We start from the raw sequence: 14,807 nt of genomic DNA on the forward strand, positions 1-14,807 counted from the left end.
TGGAGATACTCCAAACCTGACCACACACACTCCTGAGCACCCTGCTCTCATTGATCCTTCTTTGAGTGAGGAGAGGTGTCTTGACAGCCCTGAATCAACCATAATAATATGTTACTAACAATTTTTATATCTGTCTTTTTAGACTTCTGTTGTCTTCTGACTTGAAGCTTAATGAAAATAGGCTTCACATGGATTTCATGGGAGCCAGGGAGCAGAAAGTTGGCTTTGTTTTGTCCCTAAATGGAAGAGTCCAACACACTTTCACTGGATTAAAGGCCATACCTCATCTCCTTTCTCTGGATGGATTACTGAAGTGCAAAAACAACATTCATGATGGTACTCTGTTCCTTTGTGTTTTGTTCTAACCTGCGGCTATCTAAGGAAGTCTTAATTTTAATGTAATCTTTCCTGAGTTGTACAATGTATTCAGCTCTGGAGCTCTCAACAAAAAAGCGATGTGTATCTGTTGTGGTGAGTCCAGAGCAGACCACAGAGACAATCAGAGGGCTGGAGCCCCCCTGCTCTGGAGCCAGGCTGGGAGAGCTGGGGTTTTCAGCCTGGAGAAGAGAAGGCTCCAGGGAGGCCTTAGAGCCCCTTCCAGTACCTAAAGGGGCTCCAAGAGGGCTGGAGAGGCACTTTGGACAAGGCCCTGGAGTGACAGGACAAGGGAGAATGGCTTCAAACTGACAGAAGGAAGGTTTAGATTGGATGTTAGGAAGAAATTCTTCCTTATGAGGGTGATCATGGAACAGGGTGCTCTGAGAAGCTGTGGCTACCCTTTCCCTGGAAGTGTTCAAGGCCAGGCTGGACAGTGCTTTGAACAACCTGGGACAGTGGAAGGTGTCCCTGGCCATGGCAGAGGGGTTGGAACAAGATGGAACCATTCTGTGATTTTGTATAATGAAGAGCAGAGTATTTAGCATGCAAAATGAACCATGGGTCATTGGGTTGAAAGTACTTTTCAGTGAACTAACATAGTTTGGGATTTTTCGTGTTTTCATGGATTAAAGGAAATAGTGGGTGGCCTCTTTCCTCTTCTGAAAAGTGGAGGTTGATTCAGACTCCTTTGAATGACTCCATGGGTGGAGTAGGTCACTGCAGAGCTCTGGAGGGATTGTTTAGCCTGCAATTACACAAGTAGTAGGTCACAATCCATCTGTAAGTTTTTCTTCAGAGGAAGTGCAATATAGTGCATGGCCTAAGGGCACAAGCAGCTTGGTGAATAAAAAGAAACAGCTGCCAGAAATACTATTATATAATTTGTTTTAAACACAGACACTCACTAGTAGAGAAATCCTCAATACTGAAGAGATTTGCTCTCTAGATTAGGCAAAATTATCAAGTATAACAAATGAAAATTGTTCTATTTTCCTCCTGGTATTAAGGTAATGGTTAATTTATACATAAAACTAAACTAAATTCTAAAACTGTCCCAAGAATCTCTCTCTACAGTAATAATTTCTGCCTGTTACAGGTAACATCAATGTGATGGTCAACAAAAGACTGTATGGACTGCATGTCAGGAACAGGAATGTGTTTGGGAATACCACTGTGCACAATATCACAGTTGCCATTGTTCAGAATGGCAGTCAGGCAATCCCAGCGGAGGCAAGACTGAAAGGACACCTGGAACTGAGTAAAGAGAAGAAAAGGGGGCTAGCTAGCTTCCAGGTGGATGAGAAGGATCTTTCTGTAGATTTTTTCAATATCATGGATCATGGGCATGGAAGACTCAGTGGGACTTTCACACATAATGTTGACTTTTTAAAAAATGCAGGTAGGAAGAAAATCTGATTTGATGGTGTGGTCTAAAAGGGTGAGTTTATCTATATGACTGCTGACCAGTGGAAACAGATGAGTTGTGTTTACACACACCAGGACAAAATGTGATCTAGGCGTGGCAGCATTCTTTTTGATATTGTTGAGAAAATACAGTAAAATGGACACAGAAATAGTTCAAAGAGTTTTGAAATACTTCAGAGAAAATTATTTCTCTCTTGTACATTTGTGTTCTTGCACAACATCTAAGCTGACCAGTTCCTCTAATTATAGTTTTATGCCAAGTGTTGTTTCCCAAGCAAAGCCATGGATTTTCATGAACTGGAGTTCTCAGTAATTTTGCATTGGTTCCTTTGGACAGAATAAATCTTTTCTGAATCTTTTTGACAGCTGACTACTGGAGTTGGACACAATACCAATTGGTAAATATTCTTTATTAAGAAAAGGAAATTTCTTGATTTCCAAAGTGCATGACACACTTTAATGTACAGTCCCTTTTCAATATGATTTTCACCTTGTAGGTAATGTCCTTCTATAAATATCAGTAAAGTGATCACACTTTGTATAAAGGTGTGTCTTTTCTTATGAAAAACTACAGAAGGCTTCTTTTGATCTGTAATACATCTTCTCTGCAGTCTGTAATGACAACCCAGAAGTGCTGTGTTGTTTTTACTTCCTTCCCTGTCACTAGGGTTGCCTTTGGATGGGACTCTTACTGCCATGTGTGAGCGTGGCACAGGAAATCACACCATTGCCATAGTCCTGCAGAGTGGCAGTGAAAGGATTGCTGCTGTGTTTGAGGGGCACAGACTGGCCACAGAGCCTCCAACATCCCAGCTATCTGTGAGCTTAAAGCACAACATCTCAAAGATAAAGCAACATGGGATCCCTTTTGTTTTAGAAGCTGCTGGCTATTATGAGGTAAGAAGAGTTCTGCCTGTATATAATAACTCTATGCTTTTCCTGTGCACTGTATATATTTATTTCAGAAGCTGCTCTGTTTTTTGAGATGTACTAAATTAATGAGTGAAAGAAAGGTGTTGTCTGGCTCCTTGTCATACTGTGGACCTGTCATCTGAGCCCTTGGAGCTGAATCTAGACTAAATGAGATGCTACATTCAGTTCTCATTTAAGTGAAGTGCTTTGCTGCATATGAACAGATGTCTTGTCAAATTTTATCTTTGCCCTATAAATGGGAAATGGACCAGCAGGCCTAAGGCTTGCATCTGGTACTGGATTTAACTGGTCCTGGTGTCATCCTTTGGATGGCTGCTAAAGAGCAGGACAGTGTTTAGCACAGCTTTGCCTCTGGAAATTCCTACCCACAGAAGCTTAATGGACCATGATTCTTGGTATGGTGTTGCTTGGCCACTGTTCTCTCTATCTGCATTTCTGCTACAGGTCTGTGAATGTTATAGCTCTTTTTCATCACAGATTATCTTTCCATAAAGGAAGAGTTCAAAAACTTTGCTGTTTCAGACATCCACTGAAAGGCTCAATTCATTCACATGCTAATATTTGGGTGGTGTCAACCACTGTGATAGGGTGAGACACAGAGGTGTGCAGAGAAACAATTCTAAACTGTTCCTTTGCCTTGCTTTTTAGTAGTTCCACAAACAAATAATTGTTTGTGTCTGAGGGCTCAAATCCTTCAGGGTACTGAAAGCTCTCAATATGTTTTGGAGCCAGAAGGAATTATTGATACATTGCATTTAGAAGGTCTGGCATAACACTACAAACTCTATTTGAAATGAGACTGCTTCGATGAATTTGCACTTCTATTTTAGCAGTGCTGCTGCCCTGACACAGGCTGTGATGTTTAAATGCAGTGAAACACCTCTGCCCTTCCTGGTTGTTGCTGGGATGTTGTTGTTTGTTTCTTTCCATGATTTGGTTTCTTTTGTGCACAGAATTTCTCCAGAAAGATTACTGCAGGCATAACAACCACAGTGGAGACAGAGCAGCTCAAGATTGAAATAGAGAAGAAAACCACTGGCACTGCTGTGGAAATATCTCTTTCACTTCACCATGATGTGGGAGCACTGATGGACATTGTTCCACATGTACTAGAGGTTTGCAGAAATCCTGCCATATATTGTAGTGTATTTAGTGCACTAATCTGTTTATCTTTTTGAAATGGAACTCTAATCTTAAATCTGTGTTTTGGTGCCTTCATTCATGTAATCCTTAAAGCAGCCCTGTAACTTTCTCCTTTGAATTTTAGTCCTCCCCGCTTTTCTTCATACTCTGAATTTGCTTTGTTGACAACATCAACAGGTTGCTTGCAGTGGAGAATCTGCTAACAAACAACTTTCTGGCCTTTGCAATGGTGCAATTGCATTTCATCATTTTGAGGTACTGGCTTCATTTATAAACTTTGCTCTCAACAACATAGTGTCCTAACTACCATGAAGGGAATCTAAGTGCTGAAAGTGTCAGACACACAGAAATCGATTTGAGCTTCCTGGAAGTTTTGTGTGCACTTTCAAATATCTTCACTCCATTGATTATTGGTTTGGGTTTTCTTCCTGTTATTTCTATGATGGAATTCCAAAATAAAGATTTGAGTCCATCTCTCCATTTGTTTCAGCATTTATAATTATGTAGGATGAATACAAAATGGTGTAGGGAACAGTTCTCTTCTAGTTATATGGGCTTTTATAAACAGTATGTGACCTGACACGAAAGCCAACTTGCCAACAGTTTTCTGTAATTTTTCAGACTCCAGCAAGAGTTTCACTGAATGGGTCAATATCTACCAGCAACTTTACTGTCATCCTCTTTGGACATGTTTCTTTCCATTTCATGTTTGCCTGCCTGGAACTCTATGCCACCACTAACGCCCATCCTCGTTTAGAAATCAACTTCCAGCATTCTTTGCCTTCACTTCATTCCCTGGGAATTGCCAGAGAGAACCAACTGAAGGTGTTAGCCATGAGAAGTGACAAGTACAAGGGCATCCTTGGCATTGTCCTTGGGCCTTGCACTTTGGAAGCTGATGGGGAAGTGAGCCTGGCAAGCAATGAGACAGGATGGGTACTTGCTTTTAGAAACAAGTGTGTTACTCTGGAGGTAAGCTCAGATTGTTTTCTGCATGCCCTTCCAGTCTGTGTATTTCAGATCACTGAGTCACAGAAAAAATGTCTCTTGACACACTTATGGATAGGCCAAATTTGGTCATTAAAGTTGTTCTGGCAGAGCAATGACTCAGAGCACTTGCAGGGGAAGTGGATTTGAAGAAGATAATTTGGAGTAATACAATGGTAGATGTTACGGCTGTTGCCATAAAAATGTTGCTTAATAATAGTTTATTAATTAAAATTAACTTTTGTCCTACAATCTAGGGAAAAGCATGTCCTTTCAGCTTGGAATTGTGGAGTTTAAGATTTTTTTTTCTTCTGCATTAATTATGAAAAGGTTATTGTAGGATTTATTCTTCTTTCCTCCCTCTCCCCGACTTTCTTTTTTTTTTTTTTGGGGGGGGGGGGGGCTTTGATTTTCACAGAGAAATTTCTGATTTCTCTGTGAGCAAGCTGTCTTGTATAGTCCTTTCCAAAAGCAGATTGTTTCAGAAAGAAGGAATGCTTTCTCATGAATTAGGAGCAAATGAGGAAGACACTTGCTTTACTTTTTTTTAAAAACCATGTAATCTTTTCTGTTGCAGAGGATGGGATTGCCTCGAGCTGCAATCTTGGAGGGCTCATTTCGACAGAACATCTGCAACATGGGCTTGTTAATGAACCTGCAGTGTGATGGCAGAGCAGTGGATGTGCAGATAGACACCTCCTGCCAGCATGAATATACACTCCAAGGGATGCTCAGGCATTCACTTCCCTGGCTCAGCCAGCTTGGGCTGCCTTTTGAAAACTCTGTCCTGTTCTCTGCAGCCACAGACTCCACCACAGAGGGCATTTTCCTGCTGCAGGCTGGTAGATGCAGGCTGAAGGCTAGAGGGGATCTCTGTGTTCAGAATAAAGCTGACTGGACACTGGAAACAGAAACAGAATGTCAACTTCTGCAGGTAGCTCTGGGAAGGTTTTAAAGACAGTTTTGGGGTCAAATGAAGGCCTCGTGGGTTTTAGCTAAAATGCCACTACTGGAGTGTTGGGAAGACGCTCTAAAGGCACGCCTGTCTCACGGCATTAGACAAAGGCAGCGTCTCACACATCCTGTTCCCAGGTGCTCTCTGGAGACTCAGAGCAGTTCAGCCTTCGCAGGCCGACACTGCCCTCTAAGGTTGAATAGCAATATTAGCCTGAACTCTGTCAACAATACATTCCCTGGTCTGCGGGGATTAGATCAAAATAGAATTTCCTTGATTTTTTCCAGTTAGCCTCACTGACTACATTAGAAAGAATGACTATTGCAAAATCAGGGCTTTTTTTTTCCCCTAGATGTTCATAGGCATTTATATTTTGCTTTCAAATCCTCAAATTGAGTAACTTCCTCAACTCCAAAATGGCAGGAAAATTGTAGTGAAGAAAGAATGAAAAGCCCTTGAAGTATTTAAAATAGTAGAATTTCCAGTGTTTTTAGAAATCCTTTGACTGAATGGGAAGAAATCTTTCATTTGGGATGTTGCACAAGACAAGCTGGAACTTTAATTATTAAAAAACCCAAAGCTTCTACAACCAGATGCAAGAATGTTTGTTAGGTTTATGATTTTTTGTGCATTAATTTGTTTGAAAACTGAGATTGGTGTGGTCTGAATGAAGCATAGAATGTTTAGTGAACTTTACCTATCTGAAGAAACAGGTATTTTGTATTTTTGTGAATGTAAAACTTTGTAAAGATGCAGAAGTTGTGAATTCTGCAGGACAGTCTTTAAATCTTCCATCAGGTCCTATTCAGGAAAAATCACATTCTTGTTGAGAGGGAGAAAAATGGCAGCATGGAGATGGTAGGGTTTTGTCTCTGATATTGTATCATATAATACACACTTGCCTTAAAGTGTTTGTATATTCCAAAGTAATTTTTGTTTAAATCTTGCTAGGATCTCAATTTCCCAACTCAATCACGGCTCACAGGATCCATTCGGAAGGACAAGTGCCAGGCAGAGCTGCTCTCTGTCCTGGAAACAGAAGGCAAAACTGCCCATCTCGAGGTGAGAGCAGAGTGCAAGCCAAAGATGGCTCTGGAAATTCAGTTCAGGCACGACCTCCCCCAGCTGAGGGAAATCCCAAGGGAAATTGAGCTGTCCATCACTGCACGGAAACACTTCAAGTATCTTATTGGAGCTGGAATGAAACTGGGTGCCTGTGAGCTTCAAATGAATGGGGACTTTGACCCTGAAAAGAACCTTCAGTGGAAAATGCTTATAGAAAACAAATGCCAAACAATTCAGGTATGGAAAAGAATTTTCTCCTTTAATGTTGAATTTATACATTTAATCTAGGATCTTTATACCTGCTAAAGTCAAAAGACAATAATTGAAGTATTTCAAAGAGGTAGCAAAGAAAAACATTCTCTTTTAATGTTGCATCATACTTCTGGAGTCAGTCATTCACTGTGTTTTCATATGGCATATGCCAAATTTCCTGTTAATCAGTACCTGCACATAATGGACTTGCTTGTAGTAGTTCTGATGTGTTTTATGAAACATGTTTGAGAATTCTGCAGGATTTTTCTGTTCATAAATAATGATTATTCAGAGCTGTCTTTGGCTTTACCAGCAGTTGCAGTTTCTTAGCAGTTTGAGAAACAAACACTGAAATAGTTTAAAAATATATGAAATAAGTAATCTTTAGGTCAGAAAATTCAGTATATGGAAAGTTTGAGAGACACGTTATCACATAATGATCTGTGGATTCAATATGCAAGTCAGGGTAAATCTGAAGATACAAAAATGAGATTCACCTGCCCTTTTCCAAAAACAGAACTGCCATAATAAACTTATGTATACTGTCTGGTTTCACTGAATTTTGGTTGCTTTGGGCCAGCAGGACAATGCCAAGCATAGAATATTAATTAACTTTTCATTTAGGCAGGAAGAGCTGCCACATTGTCCAGTGTTCTATTTATGCTGACTCATTTATCAAAAATAATTAAAAATAAAAAGACAACATTTATAAAATTTATTAAAAAGCTCTCAAGATTTCATCCTGTGCCTGATATATTTGATTTTACAGCTAGGTGATTAAAGTTACTATTAGGAATTAAGTTTCAGGGGTATAATGTATTTGTGGTTAAGTGCAAAAGTGGTGATTTTTTTAAGGTTTTTTCTTTCTTTTACAGGATCTTGGAGCACCAATGAAAATTGATGGCTCAGGCTACCTTTTGATGGATAAGATGAACGTAGATTCACAGACACTGATCACTGTTGATGAAAGTAAATTCCGAGGACTCCTTATACTAAAAGTCACTCATGTGAGTACCCTGCAGGCTGTTGGAGTGTGTAAACAAAGTGCTGAGTAATGTACTTTAACCTATTTATTTGAAACAAATAGTCAAGCTTTAGTAATAAATGCCAGACTAGAAATGAAATAATAAAATCTTTGAAAACACGGCACCTTAAATGTGCAGTACCTGATGTATAGGATAATAGGATATAGGCTCTGGCACTTCCTGAATAATTTCCTTGTTATGCTCTTTATGTGTAAATTTTTGTTGTTTGTATTGTACTGCTGGATGTTCCTTGCATCACTGTGATTTACCCTGCAAAATAATAGGCAGTGATTAATTGAGACACTGCTGTTTGTTTATTCAGTGAGACAGCAACACAGGGAAGGCTGTGAATCTCTTGCTTTTCTGTTGACAATTAGAAGTTTGGATTCTCTTCTCATCAGAGCAGGAGAGCAGAGAATACACACAAGTATCTGTTTCCTCAGGTGTTTCGCTTTCCTGCCATAACTGGTAATTTCTGCACGTTTCTGTGCCATGGAGAAACAACATAGCTAGTGAGAGTTTAATTCATATGAAATGTAGGACAGACAGATTTCTGGTTTGAGTTCTGTATTGCAGCAATCTTGGGGTTCTACACATGCTTTGCTCTCTGTGCTGTGAAATATTAACAGGAAAGGCAGGAGTTGGATGCGGTGCTAACCCATAACATCCAAGGAGCTGCTGACATTGGCATTCCCATGAGGATATTACTTGATGTGATATCAGAAAAAAACAGTGACTTCTATAAAGGATTTATTAATTTCTGTGTGAACAACAAGCAAGTAAGTGTCTCCTCCATATCAATAATATGTGAAATAGAGGTTTAAGTGAGCTAACTGATTTGGTAAATATTGTTTCTGCAAACAATCCAGATTGGGGCTGGGTTAGTTCTGAAGGCCTTAATTAATTTCTCCCTGCAACAAATTTAACATCAGCAATGATCCATGACTCCCATTTGTAAATTATATCATACCTTCCTTATCAAGAATCTTCACTTGGTGCAGCATATTCCCTTCTACAGTATAAAGTTGTGACTTCTAAAAAATTAGAAAATTCTTCACTGCAAAGTTTTCATAGTTTTCATAATTTTATTCTAATGTGTAATTAGTCCAGTAATTGCAGTTATTCAGAGAAGTCTCCATATCAGAGACGTGCCACAGTTAACTTTTGTCATATTTACTTGACCTGAACAGATTACTGAAGAACTGAACTTTGTCCAGAAGTTGGATGTTGTGTCTCTTAACTACAAACTTACTCATAACATAGAGTCATTGAAGACTTTGCAAATAAAAGACAGGATTGAATTGCAGGTAGGTTATCAACCTGGAACCGTGCCACGAGGGGAACAGCAACTGGGGAAGTGAGGTGGCAAGGGGCAGTGGGTGTAGATGGGACTTTACACGTTTGTATTTTGGTGAAGGGGAGTCCAGAGGCTCAGTTTGTTCTCATGGGAGAACAGCTTAGACCAGGACTTTGCACAGGCCTGGGGCTGGAGCTTGGCTCCCAGTGTGAAGTGAGAGGAGGGCACTGCTTTTGTGTGTCTGACACAGCTGCAGTGTCCCCTGCACACACAGGGCAGAGGGGAGCACTGCTGGGATTTCACTGGATCCTTTCCAAATAGAATTTTCCTTCCAAATTCTGACTACCTGGCATATCTTTTTTCATCTGAGAAACACAAGACTTATTAATCATGTAACTGAATAGCATTAAAGCATGACCATACCTGAGAATACATGTTAGATGGTTGAATTCTAAAATAAAAGGTACATTTGTAACTGTGTTATGTTATAAAATGATACAAGATGCATCTTTGCCACATCTTTGACATGTTACTGTCTCAACCAAAGTAATAACCCTGAGCAGCAGGAGCTTTAACTTTTACAATTCTGTCTTCACAATTTACTTTTGTTGCACACAGGCTATCTTGAACCTCAAAGTCACCAGGAGCTTTAGTTTGAAAGTGCTTTATGGTGCTCACCTAACAGCTCTTGAAGGACAAATCCAGGAGTTTGAAACAAGTACCAACATAACAGGGAATTTCCATCACTCTTTGCCATGGCTGCTACAAGTCAGAATCCCATCATCTTTACAGGTAGTTTTGGGGTTTTGTTGTCTTGTTTGGTTTTTTGTTTGTTTGGGCTTTTTGTTTGTTTCTGGTTTTAATTATAATTATTGTCCTGTAAAAAGGATGTAATTCAAGCTCATGGCTTGAATGAAAATTTCCATTTTGTAAGGTACAGGATGGAAGCAGAGTTTTTCTGATATTTAACAACAGTAGATGCCTAAAACTTGAACTACTGAAATAAAAAGTTTGTCCTTGACTGCTCTCTGAATGAGACTCTTCCATTCTGATCAGTGTTAGTAGAGTGGCTACTGTTGATATTGTAATTCTACAGGAGAGCTTGAGCCCATTGCACCAGGGACTGGAGTATTGCTCCTATGCTCCTTAATGGGAATTTTATACTGAAAGATGTATTTCTTTGGGTTCTATTTTCAGGGAACTATTACTATCTGGTAAATATTGTCAGTAGGTATAGATTAAGTATTCTTTATAAGAAGGGAGTTGTGTTTGTGGGATAAAAAGAACCTAATGAGAATTTGACATAGATCAGTGAGGCTGACATGGAATGTCAAGATACTCATTCAGTTGAATGAGCTTCATACTTGAAAGTCAAAGATGATTAATGAAAGGCCAAGAGACATTTTGTTAATGGGTAAATTTTGACATAACTACAGACTGGAGAGAATTTTCTTTCACTTCCATTTTGTTCTGTCTTAAAATTAAATAGTATTTAAATACTGTTTTGAGAACTTATATCTACATGTCATTTTTTAGATAGATATTGTTTTTCAAGGGAGAAACACTACTCAAGAGAGTTATGTGCACATTGCAGCTGGAGAAACATCAATCACATACATAATAAACTCCTATTCTGTTGGCCACCAAGTGGATCTCTTCTGCCAGAGTGTGCACAGCAGTGAGGTACTCCAGGCATTGGGCTACCCTAAGGCAATCAACTTGATTTTCAGTTTACAGAAATCAGGTGGGTACCTGCCATTCCTGGCAGGGCTTTTATTCTGTAATAGCTCTTTGAGGATGTTTCAGCTGTTCCTTCAACAGCTACAAACTGACTAGGATTTGCAGGTAGTACCTAAAAAGAGGCTTTATCTTGTCTGTAGGTAAAATTGTTATTTTGAAACTGCATCTGTGATTAGTTGATGAAGCCAGTCTGCCCTCAAAACTTGCCCTGGCATAAATCCTATCTGCATATCTCTCTTATACTGTGATCAGGTACCTTAAGTGCCCCCAGGGAAATATATTTCTGTTGAAGAAAACTCAACAACGGTGAGAGCACCAAAGGGCACAAATTACTGAGGTTAGCAGGCACTGAATCAATACTAATGTGAGTGGCACAATCTCCTTTCAGAAAAAAGCAGCAGAATGAGAAGGTTGCTCACGGGACAGCCACAGTCAGCATGTGATTTCCACCACAAAACTCATAATTTCTGTGGGTTTTGTCTTATCATAAAGAATTTGGGGGGTTTCACACCTCTCTTCTCGTTTTTATCGTTTAACAGTCTCATATTTTTCTTTTCAAAAATGAAAAGCTGGTAGGAAAGTGGGGAAAGGTCTTCAGAAGTGGGGAAAGGTCTTCAGGTCATGCTCTTAGGGCATTGTTGAGCTGCTGTAGGTGGAACCAAAGGAGTCACTGGAGGTCAGAACAGCTCAGAGCTCTTCTCTGGAAGAGGCTGTTGCAGGCCAGGGATGCAGTTGGCTGTATGGATTAGTCATCTCTAGCTGCACAAACACATTCCTGACAGAACTAACTTGCCACTTCACACTGGATGTGGGTACACAAACTCTGTTACCATATGACTTTGTAAGGACAAAGTTCAAGGACATCCAGAAAAACTCTGCCCTCCTCCAATCACAGGCCAAAGTTCTTGTAATCCTGAGTGATGACTTTGTCTTGATGAATGTATTAACCTAAAAGCTGGCTGGATTGATTTTATGCAGGCAGTACTGAAATTTCTCAAAAATTAGCTGCTCAAATTAGCACTATTTTGTCCCTTCTATATAGAAAAAAAAGCCAAGACTGTCTGTGAAATCCAGTATGATGAGAAAGATATGACTGTGGCTGTGGATGTTGACATAGACTTTGAACTCTTTGGTATGTTTGTACTCATGGCAGAGGTGAAGCATTCAATATCACTTCTCCATCACCTGGGACTTCCCTTCTTTCTTAAGGTAATGTACCACAGAACTTTTGCTGTGCTTTGATGAAAGCTTGCGTTACTTTTGCATTAATCCAGAGCACTTCCAGTGGTCTCAGTGAAATCACTGCAGGTTTATATACAAGTGCAGCTGAGAGCTGACTTAGCCCAGTTTATCTGAATCCTTGTTTAATTTAACTACAGAGCTAGTTGTCTGTTTCCAAGGAACCTGGTCAGGTACCTGAAATCCCCAGTTTCAGGGTTAATCATTGCAGGAAGACACATTTACTGTGACTTTTCCTATTAACCCCAGCTGATAGGGCTCACAAAAGCAGAAAGAACTTTTGGTAGAAAACAGCTGTCTTTCATACCTAGAGACCTCCTTGGCTTGGTTAAACCACTCGTAGCACAAATACCTAAAATGCTCCAGTGTTGAATAAACAGGAGTAGATTTATATTCCAAACTACTTGATAGGATCAACAAAGGCTATGCCTGTTTATCCCTTGGGAGAAAGAAGCATTAGTTGAAATGTCCCCTTCCCTTTTGAAGGGTAGTACACAGAAAAACACTTCCAAGTGATCCACCACCTTCTCTTCAAATAACAGGATGTGTAGCTAGGATGCAAGAGCAAAGGTCAACTTTCCTGAGCATAAACATTAGATCAATATTAAACCTGCATATTAAGTATCATCGTTTCAAGGGAATATTTACTGCCAACCTTTTATTGAAAGGTATAAGGTATTTTCATTGCTTCTTCCCCATTAATATTTAGTGACATGTCTTTTATCCTCTAAATGTTTGAATGAAAAGAAAGAAAAGCAAAGATGGTAATTCTTGAGGTGCTTTATTCATGTATAAGGTATGAGTATAATCAGGGGACTTCAGAAATTGCTGTTCTCACAGACTTTGGCAAATAACAGTCCTGATATTGAAGTGTGGGAAATGGCCCAAATCTTTTCCAGAAAGATTCTTTAGCATTTTCAGGATAAGGCTATAGATGACGCAGCAGCTGTGGGAGGAAAAAAAAATGCTCTGGAGCAAAAGAATTTGTGGAGCCCCATCTGGTGTGAGTGTGTTTTGTGGTTTTTTTGGATTTTTTTTTTTTTAAGAGCACAATTTCTTTCTAGTATATGAAAAATAAGAGTGTGGGAGACATAAACAAGAACCAGTGGCTTTAGACTTAAACCAGATAAGGGTACATTAAAAGTAACACTAATATTTGTCAATCATGCAAATGAGTAGCTATGGAAGCACACACACAAAAAAGGAAAACCTATCCTGAGGCTCTTGGTTTACATCTAGGAAGCATCCAGAGGCCTGTCTGGAAGATAAACTTCAGTCAAGATGATGGTTCTAAGTGAGTCAAGAGATTGTGCTCGGTTGAGGTGAAATGATGGGTAGAATTTATGGCATCTGATTTGTTTATGTTCCCCCTCCACAGATGACAATTCAAGAAGTCATGACTGAAAATGAAACTGAAGGTGCTCTGAGGCTGACCTATGAACCAAACAAAAACTTCTCCTTTTCCATCAGTAGAAAAAAAGACCAGCAAGGGTAAAAGGGTCATTCTGAGCACTATAACAAATGTCATTAGGCCACTGTGATTCCATGGAAAACAGTTACTGTTTTAATCACCAAATCACTGGTGAAATGGATAACAAAACTTGGATAAAGTGAGTAGTCACACCAAACAGTCTCTAAACCTCAGGGAGTTTCTGAAGGGCTGCAGACAGATTCCTCCCCTCACAGCTTGGGACCTGTCTCTCTGCCTGCCCACACAGAATCCAAGTAGCAGACACTGAAAGAGTCCATAAAAGTCTAGGCCTGAACCAGACAAGGACTTAAAAATATAACTTAACTTGACATAAGTTTTTAAATCTTATTAATTTTTTTTGCCCAGTTGAAGCTTGTAAAATTATGGCAACTTGGTTTTCTAAGTTGGTATCAGTATGGCTGTATCTGCAGAAACTGTAGGCTTTTAAGGGTGTTTAGAGGTGTGATTTTTTCAGCCTTGGGGTATTTCAGATATTTCTTAAGTTTCCAGCAAAAGTTTTTTGCACTGAAAAGTCTTGTAAAGTCCTGTTAAAATCTCTAATAGTTGTAAATTCTGAGTTTGTAAACCATGACAGTGATTGCGAAATCAGATTCCAAAAATACCTTTCTCATTTTTAAAAAGCTGATGCATTTGCTATGGCAAAGTGATTTCTGGTCCAGTGGGCTACATTCTATCCCTGGGATGCATACACAGGTTTTTGATTGAGCTCAGAGGTGGTCATTTTGTGTAAATGCATCAAAAACGGGGAGCTGGGTAAGTGTTCAGTGGCAGGTACTGCCATTTTAACCCTAAAAGCTGTGGCAGGCTTGGAGCTAACTCAGATGAACTTGTGCTGCCAGCAAGAGTGGAATTCCTGAAATATTGCTGAACAAGAGT

Source organism: Zosterops lateralis, assembly GCF_965231275.1.
Source record: "Zosterops lateralis genome assembly, chromosome: 15".
Lineage (NCBI taxonomy): Eukaryota > Metazoa > Chordata > Aves > Passeriformes > Zosteropidae > Zosterops > Zosterops lateralis.